Source organism: Salvelinus fontinalis, chromosome 9, assembly GCF_029448725.1.
Source record: "Salvelinus fontinalis isolate EN_2023a chromosome 9, ASM2944872v1, whole genome shotgun sequence".
NCBI lineage: Eukaryota > Metazoa > Chordata > Actinopteri > Salmoniformes > Salmonidae > Salvelinus > Salvelinus fontinalis.
In genome coordinates this window covers 25,848,338-25,868,128 of record NC_074673.1, presented here as the reverse complement: position 1 = coordinate 25,868,128, position 19,791 = coordinate 25,848,338, and the positions used below count along the sequence as shown (strand labels likewise).

The 19,791-nt window shown below is 45.8% G+C and overlaps 1 protein-coding gene across 3 annotated transcripts in view; it reads left to right on the top strand.

Moving 5' to 3' along the window:
• Positions 1-7,310: 7,310 nt before the first annotated feature.
• Positions 7,311-19,791, top strand: part of nr1h4 (nuclear receptor subfamily 1, group H, member 4) — a 45,005-nt gene continuing 32,524 nt past the window's right edge. Inside the window, exon 1 of one of the 3 annotated variants that reach the window (XM_055933860.1) lies at positions 7,311-7,474. The gene's annotated coding sequence lies outside the window, so the exon portion shown is untranslated. The remainder of the gene's footprint in view (positions 7,475-19,791) is intronic. The other 2 variants (XM_055933859.1, XM_055933861.1) reach the window with 2 other exon arrangements.

Sequence of the window (19,791 nt, the reverse complement as noted above, 5' to 3'; positions counted from 1 at the left end):
CATGGAAGTTGGACTGTCTTTATCTGTCACTATGACACAAAATGTGTTATCTGTTCTGTTTCTAAACACATCCATCAGTAAGCTGCTTCATTCTCACATTGATTGATAACTAGCAAATTAGTGGGACACTTTAGGTTACAGTAATTTGTGTAGGCAAACACTGTGTTTATTATAATTCCTGATTTAAAATGGGCTACTATAAGTGGAATGCTCAAGCTGTAACTCAGGATGAATATAATGAATAAAAAATAATGAATTGAAGCGTGTAATTTCAATATAGGCTATTACTTGTTCTTTCTATCCTGTATAAGACTGGTTGTAGGGATTTTCAGAGGGGAATGCTGTGTCAGCTTGCTATATTCTTGTTATCTGCTATTGTACAGTATGTTAACAAGTTGTTCTGACAGATAGACCTGAGAACGGTTCAAGGTTATGGACCTTGTTATTGGTTCATATTCATTGGCATTTTTGCGACAGTCCTTGGAGGTGGTTCAAAATAGTAAACAGTCAGCTTTTCCATTCACAATCAATAACTAAACATGAGGTGAAAGGAGAAAGGGTGAACGTGCACGAGGAGTGAAAAGAGATAGCATATTGTACACTACAAAAGTAAGGGTGATTCATTTTTTGAGGGCCATACTATACAGTATATGAAGCAAGCCATTCAACACTTGTCTGTGCTTTGCTGTGACACCCCAAAACATGCTGCATCTGTAGCACCATTACTTCTGGCAGTGTTTATTGGTTATGACCACACTACAACATGTCCAGCACGATAAACCAATGGAAATTGCACCCTTATCGGTAACCATACCCTCACTCAAAAACACCACTGGAAAGCAATACAATCTAATAGTGGAGAAAATACAGTAGCCTACTGTACACGTTACATGGTTCTCAGACCCACTACGTGTCCTTCTCATGAGGCTATCACAAACCAGTCACCTCCAAAGCCCTTGGACACAGAGCAGCTATTTAGTCCACAAACAGGCAGCAGTCAAACGCAAAGGTCCTGTTTATTTCAGATCGACTGTCTGTTCTGTTGACTCAGAAGGGCCCCTTTGGATGGAGCAACAGACCCATTAATGATTAAACGCTTGTTTTTTTAAACACATATATATATTCCTCTACGTATTTATTTGGACAATGAAGCTACAACTTTTAAATTTGTCTCTATACTCCAGCATTTTGGATTTGAGATCAAATGTTTTATATGAAGTGACAGTACAGAATGTAATCTTTTATTTGAGGGCATTTTCATACATATTTGTTTTACCTTTTAGAAATGAATGCACTTTATGTAGCTAGTCCTCCCATTTGAAGGTGTCATAAGTATTTTGACAAATTCACTTATAGTGTATTACATTTAGTTAAAAATGTATTATTTGGTCCCATATTCCTAGCACGCAAACTGCGTTTATTTTCAGCAAAGATCAAATGTGTAAAGATTTATATGAACACAACAAGATTCAAAAACTGAGACATAAACTGAACAAGTTCCACAGACATGTGACTAACAGAAATTGAATAATGTTTCCCTGAACAAAGGGGGAGGTAAAACTCAAAAGTAACAGTCAGTATCTGGTGTGGCCACCAGCTGCATTAGGTACTGCAGTGCATCTCCTCCTCATGGACTGCACCAGATGTGCTAGTTCTTGCTGTGAGATGTTACCCCACTCTTCCACCAAGGCACCTATGAGATCCCAGACATTTCTGGTGGGAATGACCCTAGCCCTCACCCTCCGATCCAACAGGTCCCAGACATGCTCAATGTGATTGAGATCCGGGCTCTTCACTGGCCATGGCAGAACACTGACATTTCTGTCTTGCAGGAAATCACGCACAGAACGAGCAGTATGGCTGGTGGCATTGTCATGCTGGAGGGTCATGTCAGGATGAGCCTGCAGGAAGGGTACCACATGAGGAAGGAGGATGTCTTCCCTGAACGCGCAGCGTTGAGATTGCCTGCAATGACAACAAGCTCAGTCTGATGATGCTGTGACACACCGCCCCAGACCATGACGGACCCTCCACCTCCAAATCGATCCCGCTCTAGAGTACAGGCCTCGGTGTAACGCTCATTCCTTCGACAATAAATGCAAATCCGACCATCACCCCTGGTGAGACAAAACCGCGACTCGTCAGTGAAGAGCACTTTTTGCCAGTCCTGTCTGGTCCAGCGACGGTGGGTTTGTGCCCATAGGCAACATTGTTGCCGGTGATGTCTGGTGAGGACCTGCCTTGCAACAGGCATACAAGCCCTCAGTCCAGCCTCTCTCAGCCTATTGCGGACAGTCTGAGCATTGATGGAGGGATGTGCATTCCTGGTGTAACTTGGGCAGTTATTGTTGCCATCCTGTACCTGTCCCGCAGGTGTGATGTTCGGATGTACCAATCCTGTGCAGGTGTTGTTACACATGGTCTGCCACTGCGAGGATGATCAGCTGTCCGTCCTGTCTCCCTGTAGTGCTGTCTTAGGCGTCTCACAGTACGGACATTGCAATTTATTGCCCTGGCCACATCTGCAGTCCTCATGCCTCTTTGCAGCATGCCTAAGGCACGTTAACGCAGCTGAGCAGGGACCCTGGGCATCTTTCTTTTGTTGTTTTTCAAAGTCAGTAGAAAGGCCTCTTTAGTGTCCTACGTTTTCATAACTGTGACCTTAATTGCCTATCGTCTGTAAACTGTTAGTGTCTTAACGACCGTTCCACAGGTGCATGTTCATTAATTGTTGATGGTTCATTGAACAAGCATGGGAAATAGTGTTTAAACCCTTTACAATGAAGATCTGTGAAGTTATTTGGATTTTTATGAATTATCTTTGAAAGACAGGATCCTGAAAAAGGGACGTTTATTTTTTTGCTGAGTTTACATCAAGCTTGTGACTCTACAATCTTTTCACACAATAGCCCATAACGACAAAGTGAAAACATGTTTTTAATATTTTTTGCAAATGTATTGAAAATTAAAATGTTATATCTAATTTACATAAGTATTCACACCCCTGAGTCAATACATGTTATAATCACCTTTGCCAGCGATTACCGCTTTTTGGGTAAGTCTCTAAGAGCTTTCCACACGTGGATTGTACAATATTTGCACATTATTCTTTAAAAAGTTATTTAAGCTCTGTCAAGATGATTGTTGATGATTGCGAGACAGACATTTTGAAGTCTTACCATAGATTTTCATGCCGATTTCAGTGAAAACTGTAACTAGGCCACTCAGGAACATTGAATGTAGTCTTGGTAAGCAACTCCAGTGTATATTTGGCCTTTAGTTTTAGGTTATTGTCCTGCTGAAAGGTGAATTGATCTTCCAGTGTGTCACGCCCTGGCCATAGAGAGGCTTTTTGGTTAGGTTAGGTTAGGCCAGGGTGTGACTAGGGTGGGCATTCTAGTGTCTTTATTTCTATGTTTTGTATTTCTATGTTTTGGCCTAACCAAATGGGTATGGTTCTCAATCAGGGACAGCTGTCTATCGTTGTCTCTGATTGGGAATCATACTTAGGCAGCCTTTTTTCCTTTGGTGTTTGTGGATAGTTGACTTTGTTAGTGGCACTATAGCCTTAGTAGGCTTCACGGTTGTTTCTTTGTTTCTTGTTTTGTTGGCGACATTCTAAATAAAAGAAAATGTATGCTCACCACGCTGCACCTTGGTCCGGTCATTTCCACCTAGACAACGGCCGTGTCACAGTGTGTGTTGGAAAGCAGACTGAACCATGTTTTCCTCTAGGATTTTTTACTTTTTATTTAAAAAACTCCTTTGCAGATGACAAGCATACCCATAACATGATGTAGCCACCATCATGCTTGAAAATATGAAGAGTGGTACTCAGTGATGTGTTGTGTTGGATTTGCTCCAAACATAACACTTTGTATTCAGGACATAAAGTTCATTTCTTTGCCACATGTTTAGCAGTTTTACTTTAGTGCCTTATTACAAACAGGATTCATGCTTTGGAATATGTTTTATTCTGTATAGGCTCCCTTCTTTTCCCTGTCATTTAGGTTAGTATTGTGGAGTAACTACAATGTTGTTGTTCCATCCTCAGTCTTCTCCTATCACAGCCATTAAACTCTGTAACTGTTTTAAAGTCACCATTGGCCTCATTGTGACATCCCTGAGCGGTGTTCTTCCTCACTGGCAACTGAGTTAGGAAAGATGCCTGTATCTTTGTAGTAACTGGGTGTACCAATGCACCATCCAAAATGTAATTAATAACTTCACCATGCTCAAAGGAATATACAATCTCTGCTCTTTTTTTTACCCATCTACCAATAGGTGCACTTCTTTGCGAGGCATTGGAAAACCTCCCTGGTCTTTGTGGTTGAATATGTGTTTGAAATTCTCTGCTCAACTGAGGGACCTTACAGAGAGGGACCTTACAGAAAAAATCATGTTAAACACTATTATTGCACACAGAGTGAGTCAATGTAACTTATTATGTGACTTGTTAATCAAAGTTTTACTCCCGAACTCTTGTAGGCTTTCCATAACAAAGGGGTTGGATACTTATTGACTATAGACATTTCATGCTAACCTCCCCTGTTATTGGTAATGGTGAGAAGTTAGCATGTTTTGGGGGGCATGAACAAACTGCAAATGCATCCAACAAGTTTGTAGTGACAAGCTTTATGTGGTCATTGCGTGCTAGGAATATGGGAACAAATACTAAACTTTGGACCAAATGTAATACAATATAAGTGAATTTGTCCAAATACTTATGACACCTTCAAATGGGGGGACTACACATATAAAGTGCATTCATTTCTAAATGGTTAAACAGTATGCATGAAACTACCCTCCAATAAAAGGTGACTTTCTCTTCTGTCGCCTCATATAAAACATTTGGTCTCAAATCTAAAATACTGGAATATAGAGCCAAATTAAAAGTTGCAGCTTCACTGTTCAAATAAACACGTAGGCGAGTGTGTATTATGTAGAAGCTTATAGAGACACTGGGGCCTATTCCAGACTGTATTCCCGTCAATCACCGACCATTTAGAATCCCACCGTACCTTCTCCACTATGCAATCTGGTTTCCGAGCTGGTCATGGGTGCACCTCAGCCACGCTCAAGGTCCTAAACGATATCATAACCGCCATCGATAAAAGACAGTACTGTGCAGCCGTCTTCATCGACCTGGCCAAGGCTTTTGACTCTGTCAATCACCGCATTCTTATCAGCAGACTCAATAGCCTTCTCAAATGACTGCCTCGCCTGGTTCACCAACTACTACTCAGATAGAGTTCAGTGTGTCAAATCGGAGGGCCTGTTGTCCGGACCTCTGGCAGTCTCTATGGGGGTGTCACAGGGTTCAATTCTCGGGCCGACTCTTTTCTCTGTATATATCAATGATGTTGCTCTTGCTGCTGGTGATTATCTGATCCACCTCTACGCAGACAGTATACCATTCTGTATACATCTGGCCCTTCTTTGGACACTGTGCTAAAAAACCTCCAAACAAGCTTCAACGCCATACAACACTCCTTCCGTGGCCTCCAACTGCTTTGAAATGCTAGTAAAACTAAATGCATGCTCTTTAACCGATTGCTGCCCGCACCTGCCCGCCGGACTAGCATCACTACTCTGGACAGTTCTGACTTAGAATATGTGCACAACTACAAATACCTAGGTGTCTGGTTAGACTGTAAACTCTCCTTCCAGACTCACATTAAACATATCCAATCCAAAATTAAATCTAGAATCAGCTTCCTATTTTGCAACAAAGCCACCTTAACACATGCTGCCAAACATACCCTCGTAAAACTGACTATCCTACCAATCCTTGACTTCTATGTTGTCATTTACAAAATAGCCTCCAACACTCGACTCAGCAAATTGGATGTAGTCTATCACAGTGCCATCCATTTTGTCACCAAAGCCCCATATACTACCCACGACTGCGACCTGTATGCTCTTGTTGGCTGGTCCTCGCTACATATTAAACGCCAAACCCGCTGGCTCCAGGTCATCTATAAGTCTTTGCTAGGTAAAGCACCACCTTATCTCAGCTTACTGGTCACCATAGCAACACCCACCCGTAGCACGCACTCCAGCAGGTATATTTCACTGGTCGTCCCCAAAGTCAACACCTGCTTTGGCCGCTTTTCCTTCCAGTTCTCTGCTGCCAATGACTGGAACGAATTGCAAAAATCACTGAAGCTGGAGTCTTATATCTCCCTCACTAACTTTAAGCATCAGCTGTCAGAGCAGCTTACCGATCACTGTACCTGTACACAGCCCATCTGTAAATAGCACACCCAACTACCTCATCTCCATATTGTTATTATTTATTTATTTGCTCTTTTGCACCCCAGTATCTCTACTTGCACATCATCATCTGCACATCTATCACTCCAGTGTTAATGCTAAATTGTAATTATTTCTCCTCTATGGCCTATTTATTGCCTTACCTGCCTAATCTTACCACATCTGCACACACTGTACATAGATTTTTTTATTGTGTTATTGACTGTACGTTTGTTTATCCCATGTGTAACTCTGTGTTGTTGATTTTGTCGCACTGCTTTGCTTTATCTTGGCCAGGTCGCAGTTGTAAATGAGAACTTGTTCTCAACTGGCCTACCTGGTTAAATAAAGGTGAAATAAAAAAATGTAAAAAGCAGTGAGGGGAATTACTTCTTACTGTAACGCATTGGCTAAACAAACTAACACCAGGCTCCAAATCAAGACACCCTTGAACAATGTTTTATGAAGAGGATCCCTTATCTGAATTGAGACATATCTACCTGCAAAAAGAAATAAAAAATCTTTAGCTCTACAATTATTATTTCCTTATATTTTCTTGCTTTAGCAACTTTTTCTGCAATCCATCAAAACTTAGAGTGCTTTATCTACGCTACAGTATATTGTATAAACATACATTACAATAGGTGGCCTAGCCAGGAGAACAATTCCAGTATGTCTGCCTATAGACCTTGTGTTAAGGTACTACTGTAAATTATTACATTCTAAACACAGCACCATAGAATTTTTGTGTTCGTTATGATTTATGGACAACATGAACTACAGTATCTAATGAATGCCTTGCCTTACAACTTATTAACTTGTGCCTCATCCAAGACTTACTTCCGGTGACTAATTGTGTGTGTGTCTGTGACATGTGTCAGAGGGAGTGTGCTGGTCTGGTTATCTCTATGTTAGGCAGCAGACATGGCCACCACATCGTTTGGTTCGATGAGGAGGGCTTTTGGGGATAGGAGGAGGCGGGGGAGGAGGGGGAAGAGGGGTAGTGCGTTCATGGAGAGGAATGGACAGCTTAATTAATAACCACTGTCCCCTTTCGCCATGACCCCAGCCAGTCACACATACTCTTCCTACAACCCCAGACATTCAGATGCTCAGTAGCAAATATTGATGGTTCTGTACTTTACGTGGAGATCAGAGAGAGGGTGAAGGCTGGAACTAGACTGGATTTACACAGGGGAAATCCACACTGAGGAATAAGGTAAGGATGAATGATAACTTAAACATGTATCACGTATAGCGAGCTGTAAAAAAAAAGACTTTTCATAACTGGTGAGAGGGATAGGTTGATTCGTTGTGTAGGCTGACAAACTGGCCTTGATGCCTTCGTTGGGATCTTCTTGTGGGCTGGGGTTTAATCTCTGGGGAAATTAGCCCTGAGTAATTCATTAAAGCTATGTCAGGTAATATTTATAAATCCAATGGTTCACATCAGTGGTTGGAACTGAAATAATTTTCCAATCGTGTCAATCTTAACAGAACCATGGATTTCTTCGTTCTGTTCCACTGTTCTGACCAGAAAAAAACAGTTTCGAACCCCCCAAAAAGTACCAGTTTATATTGTTTCTTTTTAAACCGCTGAAATTTACATTTTATACATTTAGCTCAACATAAAATTACTTCACCAATCTGTGCGGATAGAGCAGCATGATATAGAGCAGGCAAGCTATAGTTGTTTACAAGCATTGGACAGATAAATGTAGGGCGCAAGATGCCACTGAAATTTTGCTTGTGGGGAGAGAGCAAAAGAGGGTTGAGGAGGAGCTTGGCATCTTGTTATGGCATGCATTATTTGAATAAGTGTAATGTCTACGCAAGGAGTCAGGAAGCAAGTGCAGTTAGTGAGTTTAATATTAACGAACGTAGACGATACAAAACGGCAGACAAGAGAACATAACCAATACTGCCTGAGGGGTGAATACAATGAAGTGCTAGATAAAGGGGCATTAATCAGGGAAGTGATGAAGTCCAGGTGTGTCTGATGATGAGGCGCAGGAGTGCGTAATGATGGGTTGCCAGGACCGGTGGTTAGTAGACTAGCGACGTTGAGCGCAGAAGAGGGGGAGCAGATGTGACAGTACCCGCGCCGACATGCCGTTCCAGTCGCAGGATGACGCCGACCAGGAGGATGGTCCCGAGGGCATGGAGCAGGTCGGTCCAGAAGGCGAAGGTGGAATTCTCTAAGGATGTTGTCATCTAGAATGTCATCCACCAGAACCCAGCACTGCTCCTCTGGACTGTACCCCTCCCGGGCCACCAGGTACTGGAGCCGACCCCACGACGTCCAGGAGTGATCTGACGGTATAGGCGGGACTCCCATCGATATCCAAGGGAGGCGGAGGGGTGTCATGGGGGACGGCATTAGCCAGGGGACCAGGAACCCCCAGCCTGAGGAGGGAAACATGAAAAGAGGGTCCGGTAGTTAGTGGGGAGTTGTAATCAGTATGTTACCTCATTGACCCTCCAGAGGACTTTGAATGGCCCCACAAACCGGGGGCTCAGTTTCCAGCAGGGCAGGCGGAGCGGGAGGTTCCTGGTGGAGAGCCAGACGCGATCACCAGGATGGAACACGGGAGCCTCACTGCGGTGGCGGTCCGCCTGCTTCTTCTTCTGGCGGACGGCGCATTGGAGCCGGACGTGGGCAGCTTTCCAAACCTCCTCTGCATGCCGGAACCACTCGTCCGCCACACGAGCGTCGGTCTGGCTCGGGGTCCACAGAGCCACAGCCGGCTGGTACCCCAGGATGCATTGGAAGGGAGACAGCCTGGTAGAGGAGTGACGAAGTGAATTCTGGGCGTATTCAACCCAAGGAAGGAATCGGGCCCACTCACCCTGCCGGTCCTGGCAGTGACTCCTCAGGACCCTCCCTAGCTCCTTGTTCATCCTTTCCACCTGCCCGTTAGATTGAGGCTGGTACCCGGAAGTGAGGCTGACCGTGACCCCCAGCTTCTCCTTGAAAGACTTCTATACACGTGATGTGAATTTGGGGCCACGATCGGAGACAATATCCTCCTGAAGGCCATAGTGCCCGGAAGACCTGCTGGAACAGTGCCTCTGCGACCTGGAGAGCAGTTGGGAGACCAGAGAGAGGGATGAAACGGTATGATTTTGAGAGTCTGTCCACAACAACCAAAATGGTGGTGAAACCATCAGAGGAGGGGAGATCAGTGAGGAAATCAATGGACAGATGAGACCAGGGATGCTGAGGCACAAGAAGGGGAAGAAGTTTCCCTGCTGGAGAGTGCCTGGGAGATTTAGATTGAGTACATACTCAACATGAGTTGACATAGTCAAATCAAATCAAATTTTATTTGTCACATACACATGGTTAGCAGATGTTAATGCGAGTGTAGCAAAATGCTTGTGCTTCTAGTTCCGACAATGCAGTAATAACCAACAAGTAATCTAACCTAACAATTCCACAACTACTACCTTATACACACAAGTGTAAAGGGATAAAGAATATGTACATAAAGATATATGAATGAGTGATGGTACAGAACGGCATAGGCAAGATGCAGTAGATGGTATAGTGTACAGTCTATACATATGAGATGAGTAATGTAGGGTATGTAAACATAAAGTGGCATAGTTTAAAGTGGCTAGTGATACATGTATTACATAAAGATGGCAAGATGCATTGGATGATATACAGTACAGTATATACATATGAGATGAGTAATGTAGGGTATGTAAACATTATATTAAGTGGCATTGTTTGAAGTGGCTAGTGATACATTTTTACATAATTTCCATCAATTCCCATTATTAAAGTGGCTGGAGTTGAGTCAGTATGTTGGCAGCGACCACTAAATGTTAGTGGTGGCTGTTTAACAGTCTGATGGCCTTGAGATAGAAGCTGTTTTTCAGTCTCTCGGTCCCTGCTTTGATGCACCTGTACTGACCTCGCCTTCTGGATGATAGCGGGGTGAACAGGCAGTGGCTCGGGTGGTTATTGTCCTTGATGATCTTTATGGCCTTCCTGTGACATCGGGTGGTGTAGGTGTCCTGGAGGGCAGGTAGTTTGCCCCCGATGATGCGTTGTGCAGACCTCACTACCCTTTGGAGAGCCTTACGGTTGTGGGCGGAGCAGTTGGCGTACCAGGCGGTGATACAGCCCGACAGGATGCTCTCGATTGTGCATCTGTAGAAGTTTGTGAGTGCTTTTGGTGACAAGCCGAATTTCTTCAGCCTCCTGAGGTTGAAGAGGCGCTGCTGCGCCTTCTTCACAACGCTGTCTGTGTGGGTGGACCAATTCAGTTTGTCCGTGATGTGTACACCGAGGAACTTAAAACTTTCCACCTTCTCCACTACTGTGGAGTGTGCAACATCCTGCGCCAAAGTGGGCCACCAGTATTTCTCAGAAAGGGATTGAATGTTGCAGGTGATAACTGGGTGTCCAGTGGCGAGGGATGTGTGTGCCCCGGTCAGCACTCAATCTCTGACCCCCGTGGGAACGTAGATGCGTGCCGGAGGGCAGGTGGCAGGAGCTGGTTCCCTCCCCAGAGCCTGGCGGATGTCCACATCTACGTCCCAAAACACGACACCATTGGAGCTGGTGCCTCTCCTGGCCACAATAGGGACAGAGCCCTAACTGTCTCCGATGGCGTCGCTCAGCCGCGGGGAGGCGTATGGCCCCTACCTCCATGGGTTCAGGCTCTGACTCAGAGCGGTCAACGAAGGAGGGAGAGAGGCGATGTGGGTGCAGACGCTCCCGAAGAAGGTCTTCCCCAAACTGTTGCCACAATGTTGGAAGCACAGAATCATCTACAATGTCATTGTATGCTGTAGCATTAAGATTTCCCTTCCTTGGAACTAAGGGGCCTAGTCCGAACCATGAAAAACAGCCCCAGCCCATTATTCTTACAGTTGGCACTATGCATTGGGGCAGGTAGCATTCTCCTGGCATCCGCCAAGCCCAGATTCGTCCGTCGGACTGCCAGATGGTGGAGCGTGATTCATTACTCTGGAGAACGCGTTTTCACTGCTCCAGAGTCCAATGGCGGCGAGCTTTACACCACTTGAGTAAAAGTAAAGATACCTTCATAGAAAATTACTCAAGTAAAAGTGAAAGTCACCCAGTAAAATCCTACTTGAGTAAAAGTCTAAAAGTATTTGGATTTAAATATACTTAAGTATCAAAAGTAAATCTAGTTGCTAAAATATAAGTATCAAATGTAAAATTATAAATCATTTTAAGTCCTTATATTAAGCAAACCAGACAGCATCTTTTTCTTGTTTTATTTAGGGGCACGCTCCAACACTCAGACATCCTTTGCAAACGAAGCATGTGTGTTCAGTGAGTCCGCCAGATCAGAGGCAGTAGGGATGACCAGGGATGTTCTCTTGATAAGTGTGTGAATTGGACCATTTTCCTGTCCTGCTAAGCATTCAAAATGTAACGAGTACTTTTGGGTGTCAGGGAAAATGTATGGAGTAAAAAGTACATCATTTTCTTTTGGAACATAGTGAAGTAAAAGTAAAAGTTGTTAAAAATATCAATAGTAAAGTAAAGTACATATACCCCAAAAAACTACTTCAGTAGTACTTTCAGGTATTTTTACGTACTTTACACCACTGGAGATTACATGGCTGTGTGCTCGATTTTATACACCTGTCAGCAACGGGTGTGGCTGAAATAGCCGAATCCACTAATTTGAAGAGGTATCCACATACTTTGGTATATATAGTGTATCTACCTCAATTACCTCTCATTGTGTATTTATTGCTCGTATAATTATTTCTCTTTTTTTCTCTGCATTGCTGGGAAGGGCCCTTAAGTAACATGTATCTGTTAGTCTACACCTGTTGTTTACGAAGCATGTGACAAATAACATTTTACTTTATTTACTAGACTATGCTTCGCAAGGGGATGTGCAGGTAGCCTACACATGCACACACACTGGCAAATAGTTTCAGCTGGCAGGCAGACACTGGAATACGTTTCTGAGTGATAGAGGGAGGGCTTTGCATAGGTGCTTTGTTGCAATTTTTTGTGGAAAGTATAGATCACTTTTGTTACCAGTTCTGATTCAGTTCCTCAAAAAATATATTTATTTTCTGGTTTTCTGTTCTGTTCCCTGAACCGGTTCCAACCCCTGGTACACATGGTGATTTACCTCCTCTCTGTTCACTGCAGCCGGATGTCAGTTAACGCCACCATGGGTGCTGCTAGTCAGTGATAGATTCAGGGAGTCCATGGAAAAGTTTAAGGACTGTGTTTATTTTACTGTGATAATAGAGGAATAGAATAGCACCTGTGTTCTGCACAGGAACAGACCTCATTCAGAGGGGTTGGCTTAAATGCGGAAGACACATTTCGGTTGAAGGCATTCAGTTTTGCAATTGACTAGGTATCCCCCTTTCCCAATACAGAATGTAACCTAAAGGCAATAATTGAGTAGGGTTCAGTGTGGTTATGGTTACACCAAAAGGGAAACAAGACATGGCACGAGACAAGGTCCTGTGGAAATTACATTTTCAGTGGCTTTATGCAGCCAATCTTACCAAATGTAACCAGCGAAACACAAACTGAAATTAAATTATTTGACAATGCATGCTATTGTATTATACACAGCCTGTTATAGAAAGTAAATGTTGGCTTTATGCACCATTATTTTCAGCAGTTCATTATCAAGCACAGTAATTCAATAAGTATTGGATTATCCAATGAGGTGTTTTGAGGAAATAGAATACTATAATACTGGGAACCTCCGGCTTTCGTTCGTTCCAGTAGCCAAGAGACTTGGAAGTCTGGCAACGCAAGACAACTGTATAGTAAACACTTTAAGACTACTGTTCCGTAAACACTTTAAGACTACTGTATAGTAAACACTTTAAGACTACTGTTCAGTAAACACTTTAAGACTACTGTATAGTAAACACTTTAAGACTACTGTTCAGTAAACACTTTAAGTGGATGGCAAGTGTACTCCACCACAGTAGGCTACTTCATTGTTAATAAACCAAGATAGCTTTGCCCAGCCCATTAGTGTTGTATGGTCCCTTCCAGAGTTTCAATAAGCACATATCTTACCCCTCTCCTTCACCTCCTACGGGGCACACCCAGGGTGTCACCTCACCTTGGCCTGTATTTAAAGAGGACCTGTCAGGTGTGTTGGTATAAAGACTTAGTACCTGAGACTTAATTACTGTACATTGATAGGGGGCAGTCAGAGGGTAATACTGTCTTACCCTGGTCAACGGCTATTGTAGCACTGGGGAGAGTTGCGAGGGAGGTCCCATATACTGTAAGCACAGAGGAGGGATGCATTTAATTTTTTTTGCGGTAGGTGAGGAGTTTCTTTCTTTTAATAGGATGAATTAAGCCATTTACATTCCTTCATAAGAATTGTAGAGGTATGGCCATTGTTAAATTTGCATAAATCAGCAAATATCATAATTACCATAATGTAGAATAATGCATTGCCAATGTATACAGTGCCTTCAGAAAGTATTCATACCCCTTGACTTATTCCACATTATGTTGTTACAGCCTGAATTCAAAATGTATTAAAAATAATAATAATCTCACCCATCTACACACAGTACCCCATAATGACAAAGTAAAAATGTGTTTTTAGAAATATTTGCAAATGAAATACAGAAATATCTTATTTACATAAGTATTCACACCCTTGAGTCAATACTTTGTAGAAGCACCTTTGGCAGTGATTTCAGTTGTGAGTCTTTCTGGGTAAGTCTCTAAGAGCTTTCCACACCTGGATTGTGCAACATTTGCCCATTATTATTTTCAAAATTCTGCAAGCTCTGTCAAATTGGTGTTACACTCGATGAGGACAAAGGTAAGGAGTCAGGCGCAGAGAGCGAAGGTAACGGGGAAAACCACTTTTTAATGTCCAACCAGAACAACAACTGGTAACGTCAAAAACATTGGCGTAAAACTCCGACTTGAATAAAGTCCAAAACTGGAAAAATAAATCCAGACAGTGGAAAAACCCCAATGAAAATAACAGCCTTATATACAAACAGAGAAACAAGCCTGCACAAACATAAACGGGCTAAACGAACTTAAATAACACCACCCTAACAACCAAACAATAAACAGGTGAAATCAATTAGACAAAACCAAACGAAAAGGAAAAAGGGATCGGTGGCAGCTAGTAGACCGGCGACGACGACCGCCGAGCGCCACTCGAACAGGAAGGAAGGCCACCTTCGGTAATACTCGTTACAGTACCCCCCTCCTGACGCCCAGCTCCCGCAGCGCGCCGACGCCGGCCTCGAGGACGACCCGGGGGCCGAGGCGCAGGGCGATCCGGATGGAGGCGATGGAACTCTCTCAGCATAGATGGATCCAATATATCCCCCACCGGGACCCAGCACCTCTCCTCCGGACCGTACCCCTCCCAGTCCACGAGGTACTGCAGGCCCCCCACCCGGCGTCTGGAATCCAGAATGGACCTTATCCTGTACGCCGGGGACCCCTCTATATCCAGAGGGGGTGGAGGGACCTCCGGCACCTCACCTTCCTGCATGGGACCAGCTACCACCGGCCTGAGGAGGGACACATGAAATGAGGGGTTAATACGATAATAAGAAGGAAGTAACAATCGGTAACACACCTCATTTATTCTCCTCAGGACTTTAAATGGCCCTACACACTGCGGACCCAGCTTCCGGCAGGGCAAGCGGAGGGGCAGGTTTCGGGTCGAGAGCCAGACCCTATCCCCCGGTGCAAACACGGGGGCCTCACTGCGGTGACGGTCAGCGCTCTTCTTCTGCCGTCTACTCGCCTGACGCAGAGACTCCTGGACGGCTCTCCAAGTCTCCTTAGAGCGCTGTACCCACTCCTCCACCGCAGGAGCCTCGGTCTGACTCTGATGCCATGGTGCCAGAACCGGCTGATACCCCAACACACACTCAAATGGTGACATGTTGGTAGAGGAGTGGCTTAGTGAGTTCTGAGCAATTTCTGCCCAGGGGATGTATCTTGACCACTCCCCTGGCCGGTCCTGGCAATACGACCGCAGAAACCTACCCACCTCCTGGTTCACTCTCTCCACCTGCCCATTACTCTCCGGGTGATACCCCGATGTAAGGCTGACCGAGACCCCCAAATGCTCCATAAACGCCTTCCATACTCTGGAAGTGAACTGGGGACCCCGATCAGAAACAATATCCTCGGGCACCCCGTAGTGCCGGAAGACATGGGTAAATAATGCCTCCGCAGTCTGCAGGGCCGTAGGGAGACCGGGCAACGGGATAAGACGGCAGGACTTAGAGAACCGATCCACAACGACCAGGATCGTAGTGTTCCCCTGAGATGGAGGTAAGTCAGTCAGAAAATCTACCGAAAGATGGGACCACGGCCGTTGTGGAACGGGGAGGGGTTGTAACTTCCCTCGAGGCAGGTGCCTAGGAGCCTTACTCTGAGCGCACACCGAACAGGAAGAGACATAGAATCGTACATCCCTCTCCAAGGTGGGCCACCAGTACTTCCCCCTAAGACCTCGCACTGTCCTCGAAATACCCGGGTGACCTGACGAGAGTATACCATGAGCCCATCGAATCAATTGATCACGAACAGCGAGCGGTACATACCTACACCCCTCCGGGCACTGTGGAGGCGCAGGTTCTTCCCTTAACGCCCGCTCGATGTCCGCGTCCACCTCCCATACTATCGGTGCCACCAACTTGGCCGCCGGAATGATGGGAGTAGGATCGATGGACCGCTCCTCTGAGTCATAGAGGCGAGACAGCGCGTCAGCCTTAGTGTTAAGGGAACCTGGTCGATACGAGATCGTAAAACGAAATCTGGTGAAATACATGGCCCACCTTGCCTGACGCGGATTCAGTCTCTTAGCTGATCGGATATACTCCAGGTTACGGTGGTCAGTCCAGATGAGGAAAGGGTGCTTAGCCCCCTCAAGCCAGTGTCTCCACACCTTCAGGGCTTTAACCATAGCCAACAACTCCCTATCCCCCACATCATAATTCCGCTCCGCTGACCCAAGTTTTTTCGAAAAAAAAGCACAAGGGCGGAGTTTTGGTGGCACACCCGAGCGCTGTGAGAGCACGGCTCCAACCCCAGCCTCGGATGCGTCCACCTCTACTATAAACGCCAAAGAAGGGTCCGGATGCGCCAACACTGGCACCTCGGTAAACAGCACCTTCAACCTACAGAAGGCCCTGTCTGCCTCTGCCGACCACTGCAAACGCACCGGCCCCCCCTTCAGGAGTGAGGTAATAGGGGCTGCTACCTGACCAAAACCCCGGATAAACCTCCGGTAGTAATTGGCAAACCCTAAGAACCGCTGCACCTCTTTTACCGTGGTCGGAGTCGGCCAATTACGCACGGCTTTTACGCGGTCACCCCCTATATCCACCCCCGAGCTGGAAATGCGGTAACCCAGGAAGGAAACGGCTTGTTTAGAAAACTCACATTTCTCCGCCTTCACGTACAAGTCATGCTCCAGCAGTCGCCCAAGAACCTTGCGCACCAGAGACACATGCGCGGCGCGTGTAGCGGAGTAGATCAAAATATCGTCAATATACACCACCACACCCTGTCCGTGCAGGTCTCTGAGAATCTCGTCAACAAAGGATTGAAAGACAGCTGGAGCATTCTTTAACCCGTACGGCATGACGCGGTACTCATAATGGCCCGATGTAGTACTAAACGCGGTTTTCCACTCATCTCCCTCCCGAATACGCACCAGATTATACGCGCTCCTAAGATCCAGTTTCGTGAAGAACCGTGCTCCGTGGAATGATTCCATCGCCGTAGCGATGAGAGGTAGTGGGTAACTAAAACCCACCGTGATGGAATTTAGACCTCGATAATCAATACACGGACGCAACCCACCATCCTTTTTCTTCACAAAAAAGAAACTCGAGGAGACGGGTGACATGGAGGGCCGAATGAATCCCTGTCCCAGAGCTTCCGTAACATATGTCTCCATAGCCAACGTCTCCTCCTGGGACAAAGGATACACAATTACCTGGAGGTTTATCACGCAATCCCCCTGTCGATGGGGAGGTAATTGGGTCGCCTTCTTTTTACTGAAAGCGATAGCCAAATCGGCATACTCAGCGGGAATGCGCACGGTGGAAACCTGGTCTGGACTCTCCACCGTTGTCGCACCGATGGAAACTCCTACACACCTGCTTGAACACTCATCAGACCACCCCTGTAGAGCTCCCTGTTTCCACGAAATCGTCGGATTGTGAATAGCCAGCCAAGGAATCCCCAGCACCACCGGAAACGCAGGTGAATCGATAAGAAACAGACTAATCCGTTCCTTATGATTCCCCTGCGTAATCATCTCCAAAGGAATTGTGGCCTCCCTGACCAGCCCTGACCCTAACGGTCGACTATCTAAGGAGTGCACAGGAAAAGGGGGGTCTACCTTAACTAACGGAATCCTCAACCTCTGAGCGAGTCCGCGATCTATAAAATTCCCAGCTGCGCCTGAATCGACTAGCGCCTTATGCTGGAGAGAGGGAAAAAAATTTAGGAAACATATTAACAAAAACATGACCAACAGGAAGCTCTGGGAGAGTGTGGTGCTGACTCACCTGAGGTGACCGAGGAGTGTTCTGCCTGCCCTCTCGATTCCCAGATGAACTCCTCCAGCACCGACCGGAAGTGTGCCCTCTTCGGCCACAACTGGTACAAGAGGAGCCTCCTCCGATCTCCCTAGATGCTGCCCCTCCTAGCTCCATCGGGATGGGAGCAGGAGGGTCAGGAGATGGAACGGACAGGCCCCTTTCAGAACGTCCGCGAGCAGCTAGCAGATGGTCTAACCGGATAGACATGTCTATTAGTTCATCCAAACTTAGCGTAGTGTCCCGACAAGCCAGCTCTCTGCGGACGTCCTCTCTCAGGCTACACCTGTAATGGTCTATCAGGGCCCTGTCGTTCCACCCTGATCCAGCGGCCAAGGTCCGGAAATCCAGCGCGAAGTCCTGCGCGCTCCTCGTCCCCTGTCGTAGATAGAACAATCTCTCACCCACCGCTCGGCCATCTGGAGGGTGATCGAACACGGCCCGAAAACGGCGGGTGAACTCCGGGTAGTGGCCCCTCGCTGAGTCGGCCCCGTTCCAGACCGCATTGGCCCACTCTAGGGCTCTACCCGTCAGGCAGGAGACGAGGACACTCACGCTCTCTTCATCCGAGGGAGCTGGTCGGACGGTGGCCAGGTACAGGTCTAATTGTAGCAGGAATCCCTGGCACCTCGCCGCCGCTCCATCGTACTGGCTTGGAGGCGTAATACGCAAAGCGCTGGTACCGGGTCCCGCTGGAGGAGATGGTATAGTTGCTGGAGGGAGGGTAGGTGGGTTAGTAGGGAGACCACTCCTCTCCCAACGATCCATCCTCTCCATCATAAGATCCATAGCTGATCCGATGCGATGAAGGATGGACGTGTGATGAAGGACTCTCTCCTCCATCGTGGGGAGAGGGGTGGTCGCTGCTCCTGCTGGCTCCATAGTAGGTGCGGGCTTCTGTTACACTCGATGAGGACAAAGGGAAGGAGTCAGGCGCAGAGAGCGAAGGTAACGGGGAAAACCACTTTTTAATGTCCAACCAGAAGAACAACTGGTAACGTCAAAAACATTGGCGTAAAACTTCGACTTGAATAAAGTCCAAAACTGGAAAAATAAATCCAGACAGTGGAAAAACCCCAATGAAAATAACAGCCTCATATACAAACAGAGAAACAAGCCCGCACAAACATAAACGGGCTAAACGAACTTAAATAACACCACCCTAACAACCAAACAATAAACAGGTGAAATCAATTAGACAAAACCAAACGAAAAGGAAAAAGGGATCGGTGGCAGCTAGTAGACCGGCGACGACGACCGCCGAGCGCCACTCGAACAGGAAGGAAGGCCACCTTCGGTAATACTCGTTACAATTGGTTTGTATATCATTGCTAGACAACCATTTTTAGGTCTTGCCATAGATTTTCAAGTAAATTTAAGTCCAAACTGTAACTCGGCCACAACTGTAACTCGGCGACATGCACTGTCTTCTTGGTAAGCAACACCAATGTAGATTTGGCCTTGTGTTTCAGATTATTGTCCTGCTAAAAGATGAATTAATCTCCCAGTGTCTGGTGGAAGCAGACTGAACCAGGTTTCCCTCTAGGATTTTGCCTGTGCTTAGCTCTATTCCGTTTATTTTTATCAGAAAACAACTCCGTAGTCCGTGCTGATGACAAGCATACCCATAGCATAATGCAGCCACCCCTATGCTTGAAAATATGGAGAGTGGTACTCAGTAATATCTTGTATTGGATTTGCCCCAAACATAACACTTTGTATTCAGGACAAAAAGTTAATTGCTTTGACAAATGTTTTGCAGTATTACTTTAGTGCCTTATTGCAAACAGGATACATGTTTTGGAATATTTGTATTTTTACACGCTTCCTTCTTTTCACTCTGTCAGGTTAGTATTGTGGAGTAACTATAATGTTGTTGTTCCATCCTCAGTCTTCTCCTATCACAGCCAATAAACTCTGTGACTGTTTTAAAGTCATCATTGGCCT